Source organism: Hippichthys cyanospilos, chromosome 6 (assembly GCF_059441005.1).
Source record: "Hippichthys cyanospilos isolate Australia breed blue-spotted pipefish chromosome 6, RoL_Hcya_1.0, whole genome shotgun sequence".
Classification (NCBI taxonomy): domain Eukaryota; kingdom Metazoa; phylum Chordata; class Actinopteri; order Syngnathiformes; family Syngnathidae; genus Hippichthys; species Hippichthys cyanospilos.
Window position 1 is genome coordinate 23,504,446 of NC_142374.1, and position 24,470 is coordinate 23,528,915.

At 40.8% G+C, this 24,470-nt stretch overlaps 1 protein-coding gene across 1 annotated transcript in view; it reads right to left on the bottom strand.

The window, feature by feature from the left end:
* The window catches only part of cntn1a (contactin 1a), a 68,008-nt gene extending 47,763 nt beyond the window's left edge, over positions 1-20,245 (bottom strand). Inside the window, exon 1 of the mRNA XM_088416836.1 lies at positions 20,133-20,245. The gene's annotated coding sequence lies outside the window, so the exon portion shown is untranslated. The remainder of the gene's footprint in view (positions 1-20,132) is intronic.
* Positions 20,246-24,470: the final 4,225 nt, after the last annotated feature.

The window sequence follows — 24,470 nt, forward strand, 5'->3', positions numbered from 1 at the left end:
CGTAGATTTCACAAAAAAAAATGTAGGTCCAAAGTTTATTTAGTTCCGTTGTTAGCTGTGCTAGCAGAGGCGAGCAGCACTAGATGCTAGAAGCAATAGCACAACCGCTACAGCTAGGCTGGCGAGAGCAGTCGGCTGAATTTCCAAATTCTTTTTAATTGACGTAAATCACAGGTGTCAAACTCCAGTCCTCGGAGGCCGGTATCCTGCATGTTTTCTATGTTTCTCTCTCCAACACACCTAATTCAAATGATGAACTCATCGGCAAGCTCTAAAGGAGCTTGGAAATTATTCGAATGATTTGAATCAGGTGCGTTTGTGAAAAACCTTGAAAACATCCAGGATTTTGACACCTATGACGTAAATGATTTAAACGACATAGTTGCCGTTCCTACTGATCACTTTTGAAAAAACAAATCGTCCTCAAAGCAGCTGTTTTAGCCGGCAAAAACTGATACCGTGATCTTGACAGCTCTTTGTTTTATGAACCAAATGAAGGAATTTGCCTGAAACCTCTTGAATTGAAGTAAAACAAAACGATGATATAAAAATTCATGTTATTAAATTAAAATGTATTCAGTAGGATCATCAGTAGGATAATATAGAAAATATTCAATAGCTTCAGCCTTAGCACACCATGACATCCCCTCAAAGGGAAAAACAATAAAATGCAAAATGGGATTCATTTTATAGCACATTTTATTATCTTCAGTGCTGCCTTATTTATACCACGATCATATATGTTGCCATAGAAACGAATGAAAAGTATATTCTCTCAACCATGACATCATAAAAGATTCTTTTTCTCCTTCAATACATTTGTACAATCTGTGATTTCACTTCCTCGGGCCTGTTTTCTTCTACGACGCTGCGGCAGCTGTGACACGTGTTTATGTCTAAGCTGGGCCATCCTCCATGATGTAAAACCACAACAACGCTTCTGAAACTCTTTTATTTAGAGTTGAAAGAATCTAACATTTACATAATGCATTTTTGCTAAGATAGTTAAAACATGAAATGGCTAAAGGAAACGTGGCAACCTTGGTCCTATCAATTCAAGGCATATTTTATTTGACTGGGAATGCAGAAATGAACACAACAAATGTACTCATCAGTCACCGTATACCATTTATATTTATCATGCACATCTCAAAAAGAATGTATGGATATTTCAAGTCACAACACGAGCCGCCAATGGAAGGCAGCCATCAAAATTTGCCCGGTTCACTACATTAAGGCCGATTTGGCAACCCTGTCTAATGCATCCCGCATGCGCTACTCCGCTATCGTAATATTTTGTGATCTGTGTGAAACTGCACATTTCAGTCATTTGGAAAGTTTGGGAAGAACACTAGCCATAAACATCGCTACTGGCTGGCGACCAAGATGGACAGGAGGATGGGCGGATTGACGGATTGATGGACGGATGGACAGACAGACCAACAGATGATGGATGGATGGATGGATGGATGGATGGATGGATGGAAAGTTGAACAGGCGGACAGAGGGATGACTGGACGAACAGATGGATGGATGGTTGGATGGATAGATGGACGAATGGATGGAAAGTTGGTTGGACATAGGGATGGATGGACAAACAGATGGATGGATGGATGCATGGATGGACAGAGGGATGGATGGATGTAAACTTGAACAGAAGGACAGAGTGATGATGGATGAACAGATGGATGATGGATGGATGGATAGATGGACAAATGGATGGAAAGTTGGTTGGACATAGGGATGGATGGACAAAGTGATGGATGGATGGATGGATGGATGGATGGATGCATGGATGGATGGATGGATGGATGGATGGATGGATGGATGGATGGATGGATGGATGGATGCATGGATGGACACATGGATGGACAGAGGGATGGATGGATGTAAACTTGAACAGAAGGACAGAGTGATGATGGACGAACAGATGGATGATGGATGGATGGATGGATGGATAGGTGGACGAATGGATGGAAAGTTGGTTGGACATAGGGATGGACAAATGGACGGATGGATGGATGGAAAGATGAACAGATGGAAAGATGAACAGATGGACAGGGGGATGGATGGATGTAAACTTGAACAGAAGGACAGATGGATGGATGTATGGAAAGATGGATGGATGTATGGAAAGATGGATGGATGAACAGATAGATGCTTGGATGGATGGATGGATGGATGGATGGATGGATGGATGGATGGATGGATGGATGGATGGATGGATGGATGGATGGATGGAAAGATGACCAGAGGGATGAATGGTGGGATGGACGGACAGATGGAGTGATGAAGAAATTGATGGACAAATTGATGGACAGATGGATGGATGTAAAGTTGAACAGAAGGACAAAGCGATGGATGGATGAGCAGATGGATGGATGGAAACCAGAACAGAGGGACGGATGGACGGAGGGACGAAGAAACTGATGAACAAATTGATTGATGAACAGATGATGGGTGGGTGGATGGACGGATGACCACACATGAATGTACGGATTGATGAACGGACTGAGTCTGCGCCCATTGAAGTATTCATCTTCAGTGTCCGATGTAGATAGCGTCTCCCAGCGCGCACTGCATCTTCAACTCCACCTTTCAATCAAACCTGTGACATTTTTCCGTGCATTCACCCCGACCTTCTAAATTTTACAATGAAAAATCCTCTCAGCCTCTCCCTTTGATGCCCTATCCTTCAGTTTTCCGCCTCTCATCCATAATGGATGTTGTGAAGATATCCACTTCCTGCAAGTGGACCTTGTGCCTGTGGAGCCCGTCCGGCTGTATTGATTCCTACGCTTCGGTCATTAAGACCAAGATAATGAGGTTTAGCAGTCATAGGAGATTTTCTGCATGGCTCTCCTCCCTCCCCCTCTGGGAGTCGGTGCCAACGTTCCGCCTGCATCCCTTCCAACACATCAATCCATCCATCTTCTATATGGACAACTTGGAGCCATCACACTGTAGCAAGCGCAAAAACTGAACAAGATGTTCGGGTGAAGGAGGGTCTGAAAATAATAATTAAAGGTAAGCAGCAAAAGTCACGAATTTTTCTTCCATTGCAGCACTTGAAATGCGTGATTTTTTTTTTTTTGCGCGTGTACAGCGCGTTTTACCGCTTTTAAAATGCTACATCGCTAAAATTCCGCTAAGCTAGGTGAATGAAAGGAAACCGTTTTGTTCTCGCGGAAGAAACATTTTTGTCACCTGATCAACACTCACAACACGCACATACAAGAATTTAACACTCAAATATATGCTTCCTAGAAATGACATCAAGCAATTTCCTGAGGAACCACAACTGCTAAAATTAACGAAGCAATCCGGTCCTTATCGGCCTCCCCCTTAAACCCAAGTCCTCATCCGGTATGTAGGTCACCATTGGCATTCAAAAGCCTGGCTGACCAGGCTGCTCTTTTTCGGAGCCAAATGAACAATCGCACATGGCCCGCAGCATCTAAACGCAACAATGTAAGTGATGTGTTGTTGCTATTAAGACAAAAAACAAGCTTTCCAGGAGTTGGGGGGCCCTCAGCGGAGAGGTCAGCGGCGCCTGGCTGTGTCTCCAGCGCCGTGCAGGGTGTCTTTAAATAGGCCAATGTTCACGCCCACTGAGCAAAAAACATAATAATGTATAGCTTGTAGGGAAAATGCAAAGGGACAAGAGGAAATATGTCAAGAAAACAACATTTGGGGTCAGCATGATGAGATCCATGCACTACTTGATACTGTATTTCAATACAGAAAATACAGTGGACCCCCATGTTACAACGTCCCTGATTTACGTTATTTTCACGTTGGGACCTGAAATACTGAGTTTTCGCCCCCTCTTTACGGTATTTTCCCAGCTTTGCGACAAAAACAACTGTCATGACCCTAGGGGGTTGGCTGTATTTGTAATGTTTCGTCTCCATCTGCAGGCGTTTTTAGGTTATTGCAGTTATTTACTTTTGCCATCAAACTGCTTCTATATAAGTGCACTATATAAGTGATAGCGGCTAGCAGCGCGTACTTTCCCCGTATGCTCTCAGGTTACTTGTTAAAAGCAGTTTAATAAACATAAATGACGTAAATGTACGTTGATGCTGATGGTGAGATATGTTTAAATTCTTATGAAGTTTGAATTTAAAAATTTCTAAACAGCTCATTCATGGTTTTTTTTTTTTTGTCTTCTTTGTTTATAATGCTACTTTAAAGTTACAAAAAGATGAATATATTAACTTTTGTCCGAATACCACATTATTTGGCTATTATGACAAGGGTCACACATACTAAGAAAGTGTATAGCAACTGATATTATGAAAGGCAAGATTTACACGCCACTTTTATGGTGCTTGGAAAGAGAATTTGCGCCCCCACTTGCCTACTATTAATAAGAATATTATCTCTAAAAATTGTATAAGCATATCTAAAACTGCATCCTTTTTAACATTAACAAAAGAAAAAAGCAATAGAAATCCATTTTCAACGATTTTTAACTACCTTTTTACATGTCTATACAGGTTAGTCTAAAACTGAAAAAAAAATTAGCGTTCATTAAAAACGCCTGAAAAAAAAAATTATTATATTTCACACGGCAGTCCTTTTCATTCGGGTCATCCGCCCCCAATCGTTTTGCAAATATTGAATTTAGTCCTTTAGTATTTAGTAATATATTACCAAATATAATTCCGCGGCAACATAAACACGCCGTCATAACCGTAGATGCGATTAACGCGAGCGGTGACGCGGCCGGCTTTAACCGATGAAGATTTGTCTCGCAGACATTTCGGCGGCGCAACTTTGGGCCACTAAGCAGTTTAAGGGCTCAGACGCATCTTCCTGAATTGAAAGTGCAGAAGATGAAAGCTTCCTCTGTGGCTCGGCCCACTGCTTTACGCTCTCTGGAGTGACTCGCCGTTTTTCTGCCGCGCCGTGCGCATTCATGTCTGCTCAGCAGAAACGCCATCTAAAGGTTTTGATTTAAGATAACAAAGTTGTAACTGTGCTCGTGAATGATTGGCCGAATTTCTGAGGAAATGGCGACAAAACGGGGCACTCGTCGCACACAGGTTTTTGAATCCGCTCATGAACGTCTCGTTACGAAAAATTCAAGTTACGAAACTGGGAAATTGTTGACAGCAAAGCGCTGAAATTTTTGGGTGAGGTTTTCTTGAACTCTTTCAACGCCTTGGATGAGAATGATCATTTTTTTTAAAATAGGAATAAAAATAATAAATGATAAAATTATTGTCAAACGCGTTTTTTATGGAGGGTAGCTGACACCCCATATTTAATATTTAGTCAGTTGAGCACTGTAATGACAACTGTGACCATTGGATGGCAGTGTTGCCATACGTACAACACATACATGTAATTCTAAAGAATGGAAGTCAATCTTTCATGTGATACCACCCGTGTTTACATAGACATAGCAATATTCTTTCGGTCTTAAAACATGAGTGAAAATGTGAAATTTACTGGCACTCTAAAGGTTGCCTTTTCCGATAACGCTTGGCAATAAAAGAGTTAAAATGTTCATTTCTCTCAGCGGTAAAAACGTTTTGACTCCTCGGTGGTTTTCAACTTTTTTTTCATGTGCCCCCTGTATATATAATCCTATAAAATATAGAAGGAAAAATACGATAATCAAGGCATATGTTTTGCAAAGGAGTTCCCATACAACAGTTATACAATAGTTTACTCCATGTTCCAATCAATTTGCTCTTTATTGAAAAAGAAGAGCATTTCCTACACTGATCCCCAGTTAAAATCTCTGAAGCCCCCTGAAGTTCCTTTACGTACCTCCAGAGAAACCCGTACCCCCATTTGAGAACCGCCTTTATAGAGACATCCCCATTCACAAAGTAACAAGGAAGTAAAGCCACGCCTCTTGCTCCGATGTCAAGCGAGTACCGCTAAACCATCAGCGAATATTAAACGATTCCCGCACAGGTATCAAAGGACGATTCCCGAAAGGTCCGCCCTCCTCTGTCGGAGCACTGGCAAGCGCTCTCCGCCCTTTCACTGTTTTTGTTGTCTTCAGTAACAGAGGAATTAGCAGAAGCGTGGCCACGCCTCTTTTTATCTATTGTGCGTTCATGTGTGTATGTGTTTGTGCATCTTTGAGAGGACCCTTGTATGTGTTGATCCGTGACGCTTGTGTCCTTCACTGTCTGGGACCGACGTGTGTGTGTGTGTGTGTGTGTGTGTGTGTGTGTGTGTGTGAGTGTGTGCGCTCTGCATGAGTAGAGCTGTGTGCCGCTGATAACACATAAGTGTATTGAAGAGACGGCGTGTGAGTGACTGCGTGTGTGTGTCCTTGTTTTTGCTGCATTGTTGGGACAGAATCCTGGGTTTTACTTTGTGAGGACCGCTTACACTCGCGGGGACCATTTTGGTGGACCCCACAAGTCCAGACATGTTTTTCAGCGTAAAAACTTGCTTTTGAATTGGTTTGAAATCGATTATGGTTGAGGATACAACTTTAAGGGTTAGGAAATCGTTTGTGATGGTTAGCGGCTAGCGAATGCATTATGTCAACGGATGTCCTCACAAGTATAGCTGCACAAACGTCAGTGGGCGTGTGCGTGAGAGAGTCCGAGTCGGGTTCACCTCTGGATGCCCTTTGGAGCGTTCCCTGCCAGTACGCGTTCCTCATGAATAATCCATCTGGCGACACTGGCCACTGTAACACTGACACATTTCAAGGGCCCACACGCACTGCGTATGATGGCGAGCCACTTGCAAATTACAGTTAGCACACAAGTGGCGCTTTACAGGATAATAATAATGTTGAGTTTGACAAAAACAAATCCTATGTGTCTGTAAAAAGGAAAAAAAGCTACGAGTAGCTGCCAATGCTAGCTCGATTTAGAGAGTGAGCGTACAGCTAATTTTTTTTATGTAGTGTGACATTTTAAAATTCAAAATGCAAGAAGGTCTCTTGTTTTTCTGATAAATATATCAAAAATATTCAATACGCCGCTAAATTCCCTCTTCTAGAGACATATTTTAAGTTATTTCGCCAAGCGAGATTAAAGCCGTTTTGGTGACAACAGAGTTGCGTTTCAGGGACCAAAAACTTTTATAGTTGAAATAGTACACAATGCAAAGTGTTTTGATGATAATAACACTTGATTTTTTTGTTCCTTTCCATTGAACCGTTGAAGTAAAACAACCCTGCCAAATGCTTCCTAAAACTGGTGAGTTAGCGTAACGATTTGCTAACTTAAATTCTAGCTAATTTAATAACTTAAGTGGTGCTTTAAAGTGATAGGTTTCAATGTGTTTAACTTGAAAGTTAAACCTGTGTCTAATACGGGGAAATATTTTGTGAACAAATAAGAATATCCTGAAGTATATGTCAAATGCTAACTAACAAATTAGCTGACCATTCCATTACGAAATATATTGGACAAAAATGCCCTCAAAGACAAAGTTTGCGATCAAAAGGTAGTTGTGTTACAAAGTAAGTGCTATTTCAAATTAATTTTACGCACTTGGTGTAACTCAAGTCAAAACAAAACCACGTCCGATGATGCGTAAGCTAACTAGCGGCACCTAGCTAGCTAGGCATCATTAGTTTAGATTTGTTCGATTTGTGGTTCGAGAGATAACTAAAATGACAAAACAAATCACATTCCTTCTTTGCATATGCCTGCATCTGTCATTAAGATGGATGCATTAATCACTAGAAGACAGAAAATGTAGCTATCTCCTAAAGCTAGCGAATCGAGAGAAACAGAGACATTAAGCCTGAGCTGCATCCAAATTGAATGTGTTCTTCCTTAGCCCGTCCACCAAGCCTTACCGTATTAAGTCGGCTTTGTGTAATCCTGCTAACACTTTAGCTGGACTAAAATATTACCATAATGTTAGATTATGGTCTCTGATATTACCACTATTAGTTTGACGCAACTCTTGTGCTGGCGATTTATTCGATTATACGGGTGTACTTTACTTAATAGGAGTGAAGCGGGAATTGCAAACGTGTTTGTATATTTTTTTTTTCTTTTATTGAAGGGTCTAATAGCCTGCGATTGGAACGTTTTCAGATTCCGTGAGCGATGATTTCCTTCTGGCAGGATATCGACAATTCCTGGCAACTCCTTTGGTCAAGTAATGAGAACAACAATGACACGCAAATATGTTTTCCATATTTTGGACTGAGTTTCTAAATGAAAAAAACAACTTAGATCCAGCCGATTAACCTCTAACCATCAACTTTATTGCCTTAGGTCAAAGGCCTGTAAATTTAAACCTAACCTCTACTCTAATCCTAATTAAATGGATTGTCAGGTCCTTCCTCATTTGTTACAACCAGTATGCACTATTTAATCGAAAGCAGCAAACTCAGAGGTGCCAAAATATTTTTGTTTGAGGGCCATAAACAGAAAAGAGGAAAGATGCAAGAGCCATTTTAAAATTCCTCCATATTTGTTTACCAAAAACGCTTATAATCAATATGATAAACTGCTTTTTGTTAAGATGTATTATTTTGTGTTTGTAAATGATAGTAAAAATGATAAAAATTTGTATGTTTGCATATCGATTAGCTCTATAGCAAATAAATCCATTGTATTCGTCTTTTTTTTTGCATGTGCATGTAAAGCAGATAGGGTGGCTTGGGCCGCTGAAAAATGAATGGCGGGCCGCAAGAGGCCCCCGGAGTACATTTTGGACACCGCTGCCCTAAACCCCCCCCCAACACAATTCCCTTAGCACTTTTTTGAACCGCTACCCCACTTGCTACTCACATAACGACAAAAAATCATCTATATAATCAAAACGCAGCTTTTTTTGTCCGCTTTTCATGAAGCCCACATCTCAGGGGCCAAATGTGCTGTTGCTAAGTAAAGCTGTGAGGCTGTAATGTCGGCAGCATGAATTAGCAGATTGCAACAAAAGCTCCTGCAGCTCCGAAGTGAGAGCCAAGAGAGAAAGAGAGAAAGAAAAAAACTGCAGCTCAATTAGTCCACGAGACTCATGAATAAGTCAGCCAGAGTATGCCCGTCCATCCATCGCAACGGAATGCCGAGGGATGATCACGCGGCTGAAAATATCAACGTTTGCGCGGGGACATTTTTAGGGCCGGTTTGTCAGGCGCTATTAGCGCTGATGTATCGTCCCCAAAAACATGACGCGGGTGCTTACATCACTTGCGACAGCGTCACGCAAGCTAAACAGCGTGGTGTTGACCCGCCAGCTGAATGGCCACAAAGGCTAGCCTCAATCACGCTTTTCTTCTTTGCTAGCAACCATTAGACATGCAGCAAAAGCCTTCATTTCAGATCTTTTGAGAGGATCCCGAGGGAAATACGACCCGTTTGTCTCTCCGGCCCAAAGCGAATTTTCAAGAAAGGCCGCAGTTGAGGCTCTCTTTGCTCGAGATCCGTCCGAATGGGCCAGGAGCTGGGAGGCTGACCGGCAAAACAAACACGCTAGCGTTAGCGCCAGGGAAGCCCGCGGCAGAAAGCTCGTACCAGCCGCGGCTTTTATTTGTGGTTACGCCGATTGAAGGAATGAAGGGAGCGCTCCAAATGTTTTGTTGAGCCCCCTTACCCCTAACCCCCTTTTCCTTCTATGTTAGCCGCGGAGCCAGAAGGAGAAAAAAAACAACTGTTGAATCGGAATGGGCAGTTTTAGTTTACGACCGGCTTGACGCAGCGCTGTAACTAGATCGATCCAGAGAGCGAAAACATTTTAGTAAGAAGCGTGTACGGGAAAATACAGCACATAATGGATGATTTAATAGTGAACGCATTTTAGCTAAAGTAGCCTAAAGTAGCTAACCCTCACGAGCATTTTCCCCCCTCTACTGTTGTGAACTATTAAAGGTCAGGGAGAAAATATTTCATAGGTCGTGTTATAAAAAGTAAACTTTTTGGAGCTTTTAATCATGTTAATCTTTTTACCCTAACATCCCCAAAGTGTTATTTTCTTTCGTTGATGTATTTCGAAGCATTCTTTGCATATTCTGGGATTAGTCCTGTCCGAGCAGATAAACGTGACTTCAAAAAAAACTTACGGACTACAGAAAAAAATCGTACCTCCCCTACACCACCTCTGTACTGCCCATGCAAGAGTAAATACACACCGACCTTATTCACTTCTTTAAGTTTTCTTTTGGTTTCGAAGTGGAGTGGGAGTGATTTTGCATGGAGTCCTAAAAAAGTGTAAAAATAGAAACATCTGGGTCCTTTAAAAGTCATATTTTACTTGTTAGTATAGTCTGCAAAACTTACAAGCTTGATTTAAAAGTTTTAATCACACTGGGCGATATTTCCGAAAATTATTGAAATTACATGAAATTCAAATTTTCCAATGTTGTTTGCCCTTACAAAAAATTCAAAACACGTTACACGTTTTGGTTGTACATTTATTTAATTTCGTTAACACGCATAACTCCCTCTTAGAATTCAAGTGCAAAGGAATTTGTTTGGTGTGTACATTGTAATGAAAAAATTCAAATGAATATGTGTTAATGAAGGTGACATTAGTCTATCCACCGCTAGGGCTACAGGAAGTGATGTTATCATAGCAACAAAGAAAATTACACTGGAGTGACGCTGCAAAAAAATTTCCATGCGCGACACAGACTACGTAAAGGTGAGCAACATTTTTGATTTTGAAGTTTTGATACATCAAAACCAACAAGCCTTGCACCGTCAACAACAGATGCTAACAAACAGCAAAAGCTCTAATAAATCGCTGAAATTCCTCACCGTGAAATTCCTCACCGAGAATACCTGAAGACATGAAAGCGCATGATTTAAAGCGCATGGGGCAGATTCTGAATTGGATTTCGCGATTCAACTGCTACACACGTACATACCACCTAATCAATTCCAGTTGTGTTTTCCAAAGGGCACAAGAAGTCTCGATAAAATGTTCTCAATCAAATCTAACAACAATTGTTTGACATCTCAACATCTCATTTTTACATACATTTTTCATGCGATCAAGTCAACCCCAAACCTAATCAGCATTCCTGAACCCGGATGGATATTTTGACCAATAGAATTGTATCTGCGTAACTTCTTTTGACGTCCTATTTTGAACGCTGCAAACCCCTTTGATCAGTAACAATAGTACAGACAGTGGTCCTAGCAAGAGGTGTCCAAGCTTGTCCGCCATCATTATCGGCCTGAGGAGACCGCGGTATGCGGTCGCCATGGCAATCACAGAGATGCTCCTCTGTCTTTCACCAGTGTACTTGATTTTTAAATGCCATTTAATCTCTTTTAGCGTACGCTGGTAAATGATTGAAAGAAAAGCCGTCTTTGAATGTTATACGTGCGGTGTGTGGTCCCGTTTGAGACGACGCCGGTAAACCGACGGGCAGATTGAGTCGCGGGCATAGCGGCAGCATTTCCTTCTCGCTCCGCTCCCCATCCCTGCCGAGCGTAATGGGATTTCTATGCTTTAAATGCACTTCGCTCACTCTGTTGTACCACAAGGAAGCTCAACTATTGATCCGAAAACAATTTAGCCGTCCAGCTGTCCCGAGAAAGGGAAAATAGAATCCGCCTAAATGTATAATGGAGCGTCCCAGGAGGTCGGCCTCCCTCGGCATGCGCTTCACGTGCCAGGAGGAAGCGATCGCCATTCGGGGCCACGTCCTCCATCAGCCCTTCATCCGTAAATTCTCACACGTAAATATCCGCCGCCTGAGGGTTCAAGGTCAGTCGGTATGAAGAACGTGAGTGCTTTTCACCAAGGATGTTTCTGATTAGATTCAGAATTAGGACAGTCAATAAAGGTCGACCAAGTCGGGTAAGTCGACTAAAAATATCTGCCTCGAAGCACCAGCGTTTTCAAGACGGGAGAAAGACTCCCCAAAAAACAGAATAGAATGACTAACAAAAAAAAACAGGAAATGTTCAATGCTTGTTTTGGTGCACCCCCTAATGGCTGAATGTTATTTGGTGCTAAAACACCTAATAATTTAGTAGCTAGCGGGCTTTCATTAAAGGAAACATTGGCATGAGCTTCCCAAAACAAAGGCCAAAACAATCCAAAACCTATTATTTGCGATTATCAAACAATCTTTATAGTGGCTCTATTTTAGATTTTTAATCAGTAGGGGGCAGTCAAGCATTAAATGTGCCCAATTTGCTCATCAAGAAGAAGAACAACAAAAATAGCAACAATAATAAGCAGGACAAGAAAAACAAGAAAAGAAGAAGAAGAACAGGAAGTTATTGACCTCAGTAGCTAATATGCAGCTCCACTATCAAAAGCAATCAAGGAATATTGTAGAAGCAGGACACTATCAAACGTATGTCGTACATACATTATACTTAAATGTATATGTGAACGAAATGTGTGTTTGTTTACCTTAAATCGGGCGTCAAATCCAAACGGATTCATCTCGCGACACGGGACGTCGTTTTATTCAGATGCTTCCAAATAACGAAGGCGTCATGAAACGAACGGCTTCGTGTTAGCCCCGCACGAGAAATAACAGGAAGCGTTATCATCCCCGACCGTCTTGAATAGCGATCACGCGGCGAGGCGTTTGGTCCGCCGCCATAGCAACAGGCCGCCCGCCTTCAAAGGCCCTGGGAGTGGGCCGGGCCCAACGAGGCTTCTCCACCTAATTGGGCTGCCCCGAACGCCGTCCGTCTCGCGCTTTATCCCGCCGCTAGAAAAGATAGCAAACGCTAAGCTTCCACCGTCCCGCAAACAAAGCGGACCGGAGAGGATTAAGTGGAAAACAATGCGGGAGATTACCGGCAATATCAATACGGCGGCGATCTCATCTTCGGGATGAGGCTAAATAATGTCTTTTATATGGAAATGATGTCTTCCGCTTTAATCGTCTGTACGGTTTTGTGAGATGACTTGGCTAATGCCACAAATAATGGTTATGGATGCTCGTTCAAGCCCATTGACATTGTTTATTTACGCTTTTTTTTTTCAAATCCGGAGATTCAGTCCCAGGATTTACAGTGTTCTTAATTTTCAGATTTTTGGTTAAAATAGGGTCTAAAAATTGAGTACAAAGGTGATTGATTACGCAAGGCAGTTAAGTAATTGGGTAATTACCTCATTCCATCCCAAATACATATTTTTAGGTTGTTTTTTACTTTTTTACAAGTGTTTGGCTAAAGGAGTGTCTAAAATGGCTGATAGTGAATGAATTAAACCCTAAAGTAATAATTATTTAGATTTTCGATTGATTATATTGTAATACCAAATGAAGTGATTACTTAACTCATTCACTGCCCAAAATGTATTTTTATGTTTGTTTTTTTTTAAGTGTATGAACATTCAATCACAGCTTCTTATTTTTTTTCATTTTTTTTTCAAGTGTTTTGCTAGAGGATGGTAAAAAAAAAAATACACTAAAAAATTGATTACTTTTGGTAATTAAGTACAAATTACCAATCTAGCTTTCGACTCCATTTGGTAAGAAACACTTGTAAATGCTTGCAAATTTGTCTGAATGACACTGTGCGTGTAATAAAAAAATTAAAACAAATAAAATAAAATAAAACGTGCAAAGAGTCTTTTGGGTCCTCCTCGATATTAAGTTATTCGCTGATATTCCCGTATAAAAATGGATTTCACATATATAGACGGTCGACGGGAGTGAAAAAATGAACTGATTCATATCCATTGACAGCTCTTGGGACCCAATGTCCACCGCAGTGGACGCAAATGAATAGTCAGTGGCTTAATTCTGACTTTAAAGTGTGAAATCTCACAATAGTAATTTTTTTTAAATCATTAGTCCGCCTATTCAGGCAAGTGATAATTCTGACTAAGAATACTGAAAGTGACATTTCTAAGAAGTCAGAATTGAACATTGAATTTTCCACGATAAAGCCTTGGATCTTATCTTCTACTTAACTAACTTAACTAACCCGAATTCTGAGAATAAAATCTTTTTTTTTAGCCTTTCCACTCGCGCGCCTTTTAGAATTGATTCACTTGAATGCGTTTTTTTGTTATGTGGCCCTGAACGCCTCAAAAGAGTCCTTAAACGAAACATGTCATTTTGAGTGCGCGCGACGCAATTCAAACTCGCTGTTAGTCACATCAACGCCACAACATATTTGCAGCTTTAATCCTATAAATAGACAAAACAAGAATAGCTGCGGTATGTCTCAAACTATAAATACTTTCCACCGTGTGCTCGGGGTCTGAAAAAAACAAAACAAAAAAACATTTACGACGGTTTAGCATGAAAACATACGCTAGCGAATTAGACTACAGATGAACTGAATCCGTTTAAAGCTGAGTAGCTTTGACTAAGCGACTGTTTGAGTAATCATATCAAATCTGGCGTTAAAAGCACCCCCCATAGCGCAGTGCATCTAAATTATAATTTGCAACCCCCCCAGGAAAGAAAATACCTTTCGCGCCGCCCCCACTCGCCGCGCCGATTATAAATGAGATTATTATCTTTAAAAATTGTCCAAGTGTAGATAAAACGCTATCATTTCTTCACATTAGCAAACTCAAAAAGGAATAGAAATCAACTTTCAAAAAATGTTGATTACCGTAATCCCGCAAATATAGGACGCGCCGATATAAAGGCCGCACCCTTAATTTTAGGGTCAAATTCTGATATTTTCGCCAACACTTTGTCAACAATGTAAAAACGATAGAAAAACAGAATACATCCGATCCAACCAAATTCTTCATATATTCTTGTTCATACCCGAAAATTATATATTTGTCGTGGGTTTGTAAAGTTTTGGATTTCCCACATTGCGAGAGGTCAGTGAACGCCTCGCCAGTGTAACTTTGAAAGCGGCGGGTGCAGTTGTTTTTCTGTTTCCTTATGATGCGCTTCGAGTTATTTCGACCATATATAGCGGAATTGCGCAACATGCATAATGCAACAGTTTATGACTGTATTGTATTGGTTCGAATAATGCTAAAGAATACAGTTTCTATATTGTTAAATGATTGATGTGTTTCAATGGATGATTATTGTTTTGTTTGTGTAAAGGAAAGGTTTTTGCTGATAAAAATACTTTTACACACTTTTACACACAGTACAATTTATACAATTTCAATGCAAATGAATATCGGCTCAAAATATCGGTTATCGGCCTCCTCTACTACTGTAATAATAATCGATATCGGTCCTGAAAAAGCCATATCGGTCGATCTCTAACGTATTCCTGTGTGTGAACAAGGATGGACTCGGACGTTGGTTCAGTCTGCTTGCTTCTTTTTTTAAAATAATGACGTAACAACCTCTGCTGTTAACTGCAACGGGCACTGGCTGCTATTGGCTAACTGAGATCTGCCCTCTAGCTCGTCCTGTTACGGTTATTAATATTAGAATACGGCCGAGCTAAAAATGCAAATCTGTGCGTCAGAAAAAATGCGTCAAAACTTGGCTTATGTGCCATCTTCCTCGAATGGTGTCCCAAAAAAAAAAAAAAAACATCTAATCTTTAAATCACCCATACTTTGGGCTTTCATTTTTGAGAAAAAAATTGTGCCTAATATTTGGCCAATTAGTACTTTTTAACAGCATTTATAGAGGTTACAGGTTAGTCTAAAAGACAGGTGTCAAACTCAAGGCCCGGGGGCCAGATCCGGCCCGCCACATCATTTCACGAGGCCCGCGAAACGTCCTTTCCAATTCAAGTTTCCGGGCAGAATATCACATCTGTAAGTCAATTTGAAATTGTTTGGAGGAGAAAGGAAGTGTTTTTTGCCCTCACCCTCTTTCTGATTTCAAAACTAGTTGGAAGTGTGACAAATACACCCAAAATGTATTTTATCACAGTCGTCCCGGCCCTCCGACAGAAACTGTAACTGCAACGTGCCCCTCGAAAAGAACGAGTTTGACACCCCTGGTCTAAAACGTTTAAAAAAAAAAGTGAATCAAAGTGCCTGAAATAACAAAAAAAAAAAATGGCAGTCCTCATTTTGCTGCAACTGCACTTTAAACGACAAAAAAAAAAAGCCTTTTCCTTGGGGTCGTTTGCCCCCCCCCGAAAGGAATTCTATAGAGTAACCGAATAAAAAAAAACAAGTCAAATCAGCCAAATCAGCACTTTGGTTTCACACCTCAGCGAACAAGCTGAGGCATCATCGCAAAGGCGTTAATGTCAAATATTCCTGTAAAATGTGTTTTTTTCTCTCGCGGATGGCGTCTTTAGCGAGACGGGGCGGATTCGCATCAACGGGGATATACGGCGGATCCGTTTTATTCAGCGTGCGGGATCGAGTGCAAACGAGGACTTTCTCCTCCTCGGGCATGAACAGAGGAGAGCGCTGTCTGTTTTGTTTGCAGCCAAAGATGTCATGTCGTGTCTCCGCCTTACAACTGTACCATTAGCGCATCTCGCTATTGATTGTGCATTTGTCAACTGCAGAGCCAACAAAAAAAAAAAAAAGGAGGGGGGGTGTACAAGGGTTGCGGACGGTTGTCGTAATCAAGATGCAGTTTCGGCACTTCCAATGAAATTTCAAGGGTCCCTTAATCAGAAAATGATGGAAATTGTGTTTTTTATATCATAAAAGAAACACTAGGGAGCTGAAATTTGCAACAGATGGTTAAAACGTGTCAAATTTCGAAACTCAACGATTAGTACGATCACTTGGTGGGGTGATGCCATGTTGAACGTTGACATGTTTTCACCATCTGGTTGAAATTTCAGCTCCCTCGTGTCTTCTTTCCTTTGAGGTGAAATAGCTTTGACGTAAAGATCAACATGCCCGATATCGAGACTTGATATCAAGTTGATGCTGAGACATTTAGTCTTGTCCCACCTCTGCTTGGTTTGGATTGCCTTAATTCATAGGTGTGGAACTCCAGTCCTCGAGGGCCGGCATCCAGCATGTTTTCCGGTTTTCTTTCCCAAACACACCTGATTCAAATGATTAGTTCATTAGCAAGCTCTGCAGGAGCTCCAAAATGATCCCAAACATTTGAATCAGGTGTTTTTGATGGAAAAGGTTTGTAAACATGTAGGATACCGGCCCTCGAGGACTGGAGTTCCACACCTGTGCCTTAATGGTCTCTACCGCCACCTACTGTCTTGAAGTGAAACCCAAGTCAACAAAGAATTTTCTCTTTGCAGACAGAGTTTGAGCGCCGCTCGACGGAATGTTGCAAAAATCGCAGGAAAATCAATGTCGTAAATCCTATGAAAAAGCATCTCAAAAATTGTAATTAGAATGGTTTCATATGGTCCAAAATTTGGACAATGATTATTTTTGTACACAAAATCTTCCACGTCCACCTGCACTCACATAGAAATGTCAGGATCGTTGCATTTTGAAATTTTACACGTTTTAATCACCTGCTGGAAATTTCAGCTCCCTGGTGTGTCTTTCCGTTGATTTTTTTATGATATCATAAAAAAATCTGAGGAATTTCCATAATTTGTAACATAATGTCACAAGGATTCAATTGACCTTGGGTGGGGTTAGGAAAGCGAACGTTTGTCTCTGCGTGCCTTGTGATTGGCTGGCACCTAGTCCATGATGAAAATATACGCACGGATGGATGGATTTATGAAATATCGAAAAGAACAAACTCCGGGATCAGAAGGACATCTGCAAAGCCATCTAATTCACCTGAAACCACCTCATCTGCCATAGCAACCGTCCAGATTTCCGCCGCTTACTAAGCACACCGGCACGAAAACGTCCAAAACAAATCGTCCTTTAGATTAAAAAAAAAAAAATTGCAAAGCGCATGGAGGGACAGGTCTCCATAAAAAGCCTTCGCCGTCACCCTGGTGGCCGCACGACAGATGCGGAGGGAGCCTTTCAAAAAACATCGCTTGTGTTGAGTCATTTGTTGTGACAGTGAAAGAGGACGAGACTGGCCGCGTTCGGTAATGCACGAGGAGCCCGCAGCTAGCTGGGGGGGGGGGGGGGGGGGGCATGCGTGCCGGCATTGTGGACGGCCCCGCCAACTTATTACAAAATTCAAGGCAATTCAAAGAGATGTTGGCACGAGGTAGCTTAACCTACTTGGGAGAAGGCGAAATTCTTTTTTCACCTAACGTGATGGAGATGGTCTGTCCTCGGGCTCGGGGGGGGGGGGCATTAGCAGGGGTCCAACATCCGTAAAGTGCTCCACCTGACAGACAGCTGTGCAATCATTTGTGACAGTACGCCACATTTTGGCCTTTTTGTTCTTTTAGGCTTAGTAAGATTTGGACGAAGGTTAAATAATGAAGCATACCACCGCTGATTGAAACTGAAAAAATCAAATGTTTTGTTGACATTTTTTTTTTAGTTTCCCTCAGAAAAAACGTTTTTTGACATGTATGGTAGTCGGATTTTTAAATGTTAATATCGCCGAGGATCACCTTGATTAATCGTGGCAGTCAATGTTGTGATTGCGATTAAATTTGATTAATTGTGTAGCCTTAATCACGACGGAGTTTAAATCAATATTCATGATTATGCCTGAATATTTTTCACTTTTTTTTTCTTTTTTAAGAATATAACCTTTAGCTCAGAAGTGTTCTAAATGCATAGCCTGCAATGCTATTTCAAAGAAAGTAATTAAAAGATTTGCTTGGGAACAGCATGTGAAAAAAATACTAATTTTTCTAATCACCTTTAACCAAAAGCCTTGCCGAAGGTTTTTTTTTAATAACCAACAGTACGAAGTTCATATACAAAATGTGAAGCATATTTTGACAACAACAACAAAAATTGAACAGAAATTTCATTTACGCAGATCGTAACATCAGATATTGTCGCAGAAAGCTTTTTTTTTCAAACTGCTTGGTTACAGCAACATCATGCCTTCAACAGACTGAAAATGTCTGCACGATAAGAAATAAGATCAGCACCAACACATGCATTGTTAAAATATTGCACCAACATAACAGTAATGTGCCTTTTTGCATTAATGAAATGGCAGTTCAAACTCCAAATCAGTACTTCAATGGCGTCTTCTTCTGTCTCTCTTTGTTGTACCAGGAGATTGCCCCCTAGTGGCTAGTTTTAAAAAAAACAGCAGGACTATAAGCCAAAGGGTTCAAAGCATGAGAAAAAAAGCAGCATCTTATAGTCCAAAATTTACGGTAATTTCCAGCGTGATTTATTTTTTCACCATGTTTGATAGGTAAAAAAAAATGTCCCTCATGTCTTTCTATTGATATATATATATACATTTTGTTTTTCAACATAACACTGAGACAGATGCATTGTTAAAATACTGCACCAACACAACAGTGATGTGCCTTTTTGCATACATGAAATGGCAGTTCAAACTCAAAATCAGTACTTCAATGGCATCTTCTTCTGTCTCTCTTTGTGTACCAGGACATTGCCCCCTAGTGGCTAGTTTAAAAAAAACAACAGCAGGACTATAAACCAAAGGGTTCAAAGCATGAGAAAAAAAGCAGCAACTTATAGTCCAAAATTTACGGTAATTGCCAGAGTGATTTATCTTATCACCATGTTTGATAGCTTAAAGAAATGTCCCTTGTGTCTTTCTATTGATATGTAAACAGTTTGGACACTGCTGCTTTAAATAAAAGCTCACTTCCTCCATTAAAATCAATAAAAATCAATCATCCAGTACGACTGTAGAAAATGACAGATTTCATTTTGGGAAATATTGCCCGTTCCTCCTGAAGACCCGAGGATTCGGTTGGATATCACCGATGAGTCAAAAGACGTCGACCAAAAAAAAAAAAAAAAACAATCGTCCACAACAGTGTGTCTCGCGAGTATATGATCAAAATCAGCGCGGAGGACTCGCCCATCGGCACCTTCACCTGCAAAGCCGCCATGAGCCATTACCTCACATGATCCCCTTTTTAGGCACTGAAAGAATAATTTGCACTCTAGTTAGTAGCTCGTCATGCTAATAAGGAGAAAAGCTGTCCAATCACAGATAGGCTACTTTAGAGCAAGGTGTGTTGTGTGCATAGTAACACACGTCACTATCTCAGTGCACGCGAGGATGTGCGTGCATCATATCACGCGCACGCTACCACAGCACTAAAAAAATAAAAATAAAAAGCACACACACGCACAAAATTTGGTCCTGTAGTCTAGCTTCATTTCAGTGAGTCTGCATTGCGGAGGGGCAGCGTGCAGCCTCCATCCCGCTGACATGTAAACAACACTCAGTCCACCGTCGTTTTCGTCATCACGCCGGCCGTCCAAATTTCACGCAAAAGGTGTCAGCCGGTCTTTACCTTGCGCGGAGGGCGAGCCTCGTGCGGGGGTCCGTCCGTGTGGTCCCGCAACAACGATGCTCACATCTGCTCCGGTGAAGCTCCGCCGGCTGCTCGGGGAAGGAGCAGTGGAAGAAAGTGACACCGAGCGAGAGAGAGAGCGAGAGACCGGCGCGGTCTTGTCCCCGGTGGGTTGGGAGGGAGGTGCGGTGAGCGCCCGTGCCGCTAGAGGGAGCCAAAGATGTTGTGGTGAATGAGTGCGAGGGCGAGAATACATTAAAAAGTGCGTGATAAAATGCCTTTTCGTATTCATTTTCGGTTCGTTTTCCTTTAGTTTAGCGTTAAGTCCGCTCTGTCATACGTATTCGGCGGACAACGTTAATAAATAATAAATCTAACATTGATTTTTCGTCATACCTTTGGCCATGTGTGCTGCAGCGAAACAAGCCAATGTAATCGAAACACCTGTGGCTAAAACTAAAATGCGGCGAGGTTTACTTCACGGACCTGGATTTGCTACGTCTTGTGTTTGCCATAGCCCTGTTGAGTGCATTTTTAAACGGGAAACGTCATTATAGATGTTTTGAGGAATTAATTGGGCCAAATATTGGACATAAATTACGGTTTAACAGAGGACAGAAATGAGAAACAAACCTTGGCTTTGATGTCCAAAGACTCACTAGCATGTCCAGTTGATGGTTTGGATTTTTCCCACCTTTTTAAGCTCACATGTGTCGCCGCGCTCTTCTGTCGTCACTTCCTGTTTGTTTTATAATTGTTTTCCCCTTTTCCACTTCCTTTTTTGAATAACATTCAAATTTGACTTCAGTAAAATGTGAAAAATGACTTTTTTTTTCAAATCACATTTCATGTCCTTCTTTTTTTATTACTTTCTGTTTTTGTTGTCCTTTTTCTCAGTTTTTTTTCCCACTTTGTCATGTTTTTTTTTCATTTCCTGGGTGATGCTTTCCCACCGTAGTTAACCAATTCTGCGAACAAATTTACAATGGTTTTAAATAGAAAATTAACTCCACATTACATTTAAACCACACCTTTATTGTGGATTTACGATCAAATTTAAGTATTTTCAGTAAATTTTAAAAAATGACTCACATTTTTAATATAAATATTAGGTTACGTCAATTTCAGCTACAGATACAGAAAATTAATTTGCAATGATTACATTATATTAGTGTTCCGTGCATATCATGCTTGAATGTACACAAAAGCAACATCTATTTGTTTAAAGGATTTTTATTTTTAATGTGTTACCCGGCAGGCGGACGTGAAAAGGGCACGTCTCTCGATAACAAGGCTGTGACCGTGTGTCAGTCCAAACACATGATCCCCCAGGATTACATTTAAATCTTGGATGTAAACACCGCTCCACAAATAATACTCTGATGTTTTGACAGCAGCCCATTAATAATGCAACGATCTGTGAGGTAAGAGTGGCCTTGAATTAATTAAAGGACTTGAGCCCGCTTGGATGGATGGTACGGGGCTGCATATGTTAGAAAACAATGGGAAGTATGAAAATAATGGATCTGCAGCACCTTTTGACAATTTTTTTTTTTTTTGGGGGGGGGGGGGGGGGGGGGGCTACCAACAGCTGTGGAACCTAAGTATGCAGTCCATTGATTGGAAGAAAGAAGTGGGACAGTGTATTTGGGCGGTAATCTTTCAAAATCCTTCAAAATATATGTATACAGTATATATTCTCTGTCGATATTTGTATAAAATAATCAATATAATAGCCATAATAATATTAGGATGGATATAATACTGTTTAGTATAATAATATAATCTATATACGTATAGAATATTCTCAAAATGTACGTTTTTTTAATGCGGACAGCAGGAGGTGCTGCATTTACCATTAACAAACATGACCGCCTCCAGAGGGGTGGCACCCCACATGTAATATAATTTCATGATAACTAGAACTATGATTATACTTTAAACATACCGTTGGTCGTTAAGAACACATTTATTTCCAATTTTTTGATATTTATAATCATTAAATTTATTCCTTTTTCATAAAAACTTTTCAAAATCTTACACACTGTCCCTTTAAGCTTGACACAAGTGTATTGAAGGATTAACGAAAACCTATTGCAACAGTCTTTCTCACAAATAATTTCAAGATTTTATTCATGTAAACATTGTACGTGTTCCAAGCTTTTTTTGAAAAAAAAAAAAAAAAACGCAAATATTTATGGAGACCTTTACAAAACTGATATATTAGTGATGGGCAAATGAAGCCTCATGAGGCATTATAATATTTTTGTCTCCTCTCAATATTCAATTTCCAATGCATATATATATATATATATATATATATATATATATATATATATATATATATATATATATATATATATATATATATATATATATATATACATACATAGTCATACTCAAAAATTGTTGAGCAAAGTCAATTCCCCGCCCTGTGAGAGATGGAGTACACGTCCGTCCAAACGAATGTAAGTGCCAAGTGGGGACGGCGCATAAGAAAAGCAAGCGTATCCATTTTCAAGCTGAAGTTATAGGAGGCGAAAGTGTGTTCAACGCTCAGACAAACAGGACTCGGCCGCGCGAGCAAACACGGACGAGGCCTCGCCGGTGACTGACAAGAGTTCCCGGGCCGGATAAGCGCAAGGGCAAACACCCCGCCGTCTCCGGGCAGGAATGGGAGGCTGTCATGGCGCCGCTGATAAATGAGGATGTAGCCTGAATGATCAAGAAAAAGTAGACCCCCGTCCCCGCCCCCTTTCTCCCTTCATCTATATACACATGGGACACAGCCGAGGAGCTCGGGGGATACCAATGGAGCAGGGTGCAGATAGGATTAGAACCTGCCGAGTCACGTGACTGGGGGAGGTGTCGCGTTTGTGCAACAAAGGACATTTGGGCTCGAAACGTTGACTTGAAGTCTGTAAGATTTCGGATGTCCTCCTCAGGCCAAGCCAATGAATTTATGTCCATGTTGTGTCCATTTTCTGTCGGTAAGACAGCAGAGTGAATTTCATCCCACCCAAACACAAGAGCTCCAGGAGAGCAGAGCTCACATTTGTCAAAATATACAGACAAAAAACATTTGTCCACTACAGAGGACACAAACAAGGTAGGTCTCTGGAGGACACAGCATTTTTCATGCATCCCACCGAAACGTGTGGGACATCATTGGAAAGACCAGGATGTCCTCTATTGAGCGCACTAGAATGTAGTAACAGAGCTCATGTTTGTCAAAATATAGAGACAAAAAACAATTGTCCTCTACAAAAAAAAAAAACAAATTGTCCTCTACAGTGGACACAAATAAACAAGCTAGGTCTCAGGAGAACATGGAGTTTTTCATGCATCCCACCCGTTTATTTATGTCCACTGTTGTGTCCATTTTGTCTCGATAACACAGCAAAGTTAATTGCATCCCGCCTATATGCATGAGACATCATTGGAAAGACCAGGATGTCCTCTATTGAGCGCACTAGAACGTATTAACAGAGCTCATGTTTGTCAAAATATAGAGACAAAAAACAATTGTCCTCTACAGTGGACACAAATAAACAGGCTAGGTAGGTCTCAGGAAAACATAGTTTTTCATGCATCCCACCCATTTATTTATGTCCACTGTTGTGTCCATTTGTTTCGATAACACAGCAAAGTTACTTGCATCCCGCCTATATGCATGAGACATCATTGGAAAAAACAGGATGTCCTCTGCGGAGAAGACGAGAACGTAGTAACTGAGCTCATATTTGTCAAAATATAGAGACAAAAACAATTGTCCACTACAGTGGACGCAAATAAACAAACCCACGACGATAAACGATGTCCCACAACGCTATGGATTTTTTTCATGCATCCCACCTATTCATTTATGTCCACTCAACTTTTTGGCGTGAATATTTAATCCCGAAAATTTGGTCAAATGAAGAACCTCATTGTAACAAACCCAACTTTGTGGGGTATATATTCAATCATCAAATGCAGAACTCAAATTCTAACAGTTGGCAAAAAATTGGGCCAAGTGAAGAACCAACATTCATACAGTTGGGTCAAAAATAACCCAATTTAAGATCAGTTTTACACCCAAAAATTTGAAACTGAGATATTCGTGCTGCTTTGTGGACTCTAAACGGAAACAACGAAGACCAGAAGGCGTCAATGCATGAACGCCACTAGGGAGCAGTAAAGTCAAGCAAAAAATCAAACAAACGTCAATTGGTTAGCTGCAGGATGAAATCACATAAACATTCATCCTTTCCTCCATAAAATGCAAAATTCTGTCAAATTGGAGGTATGGAGGTACATGGGAATTAAACAGGGTTTCTGCAGGTAGCAACAAATCAC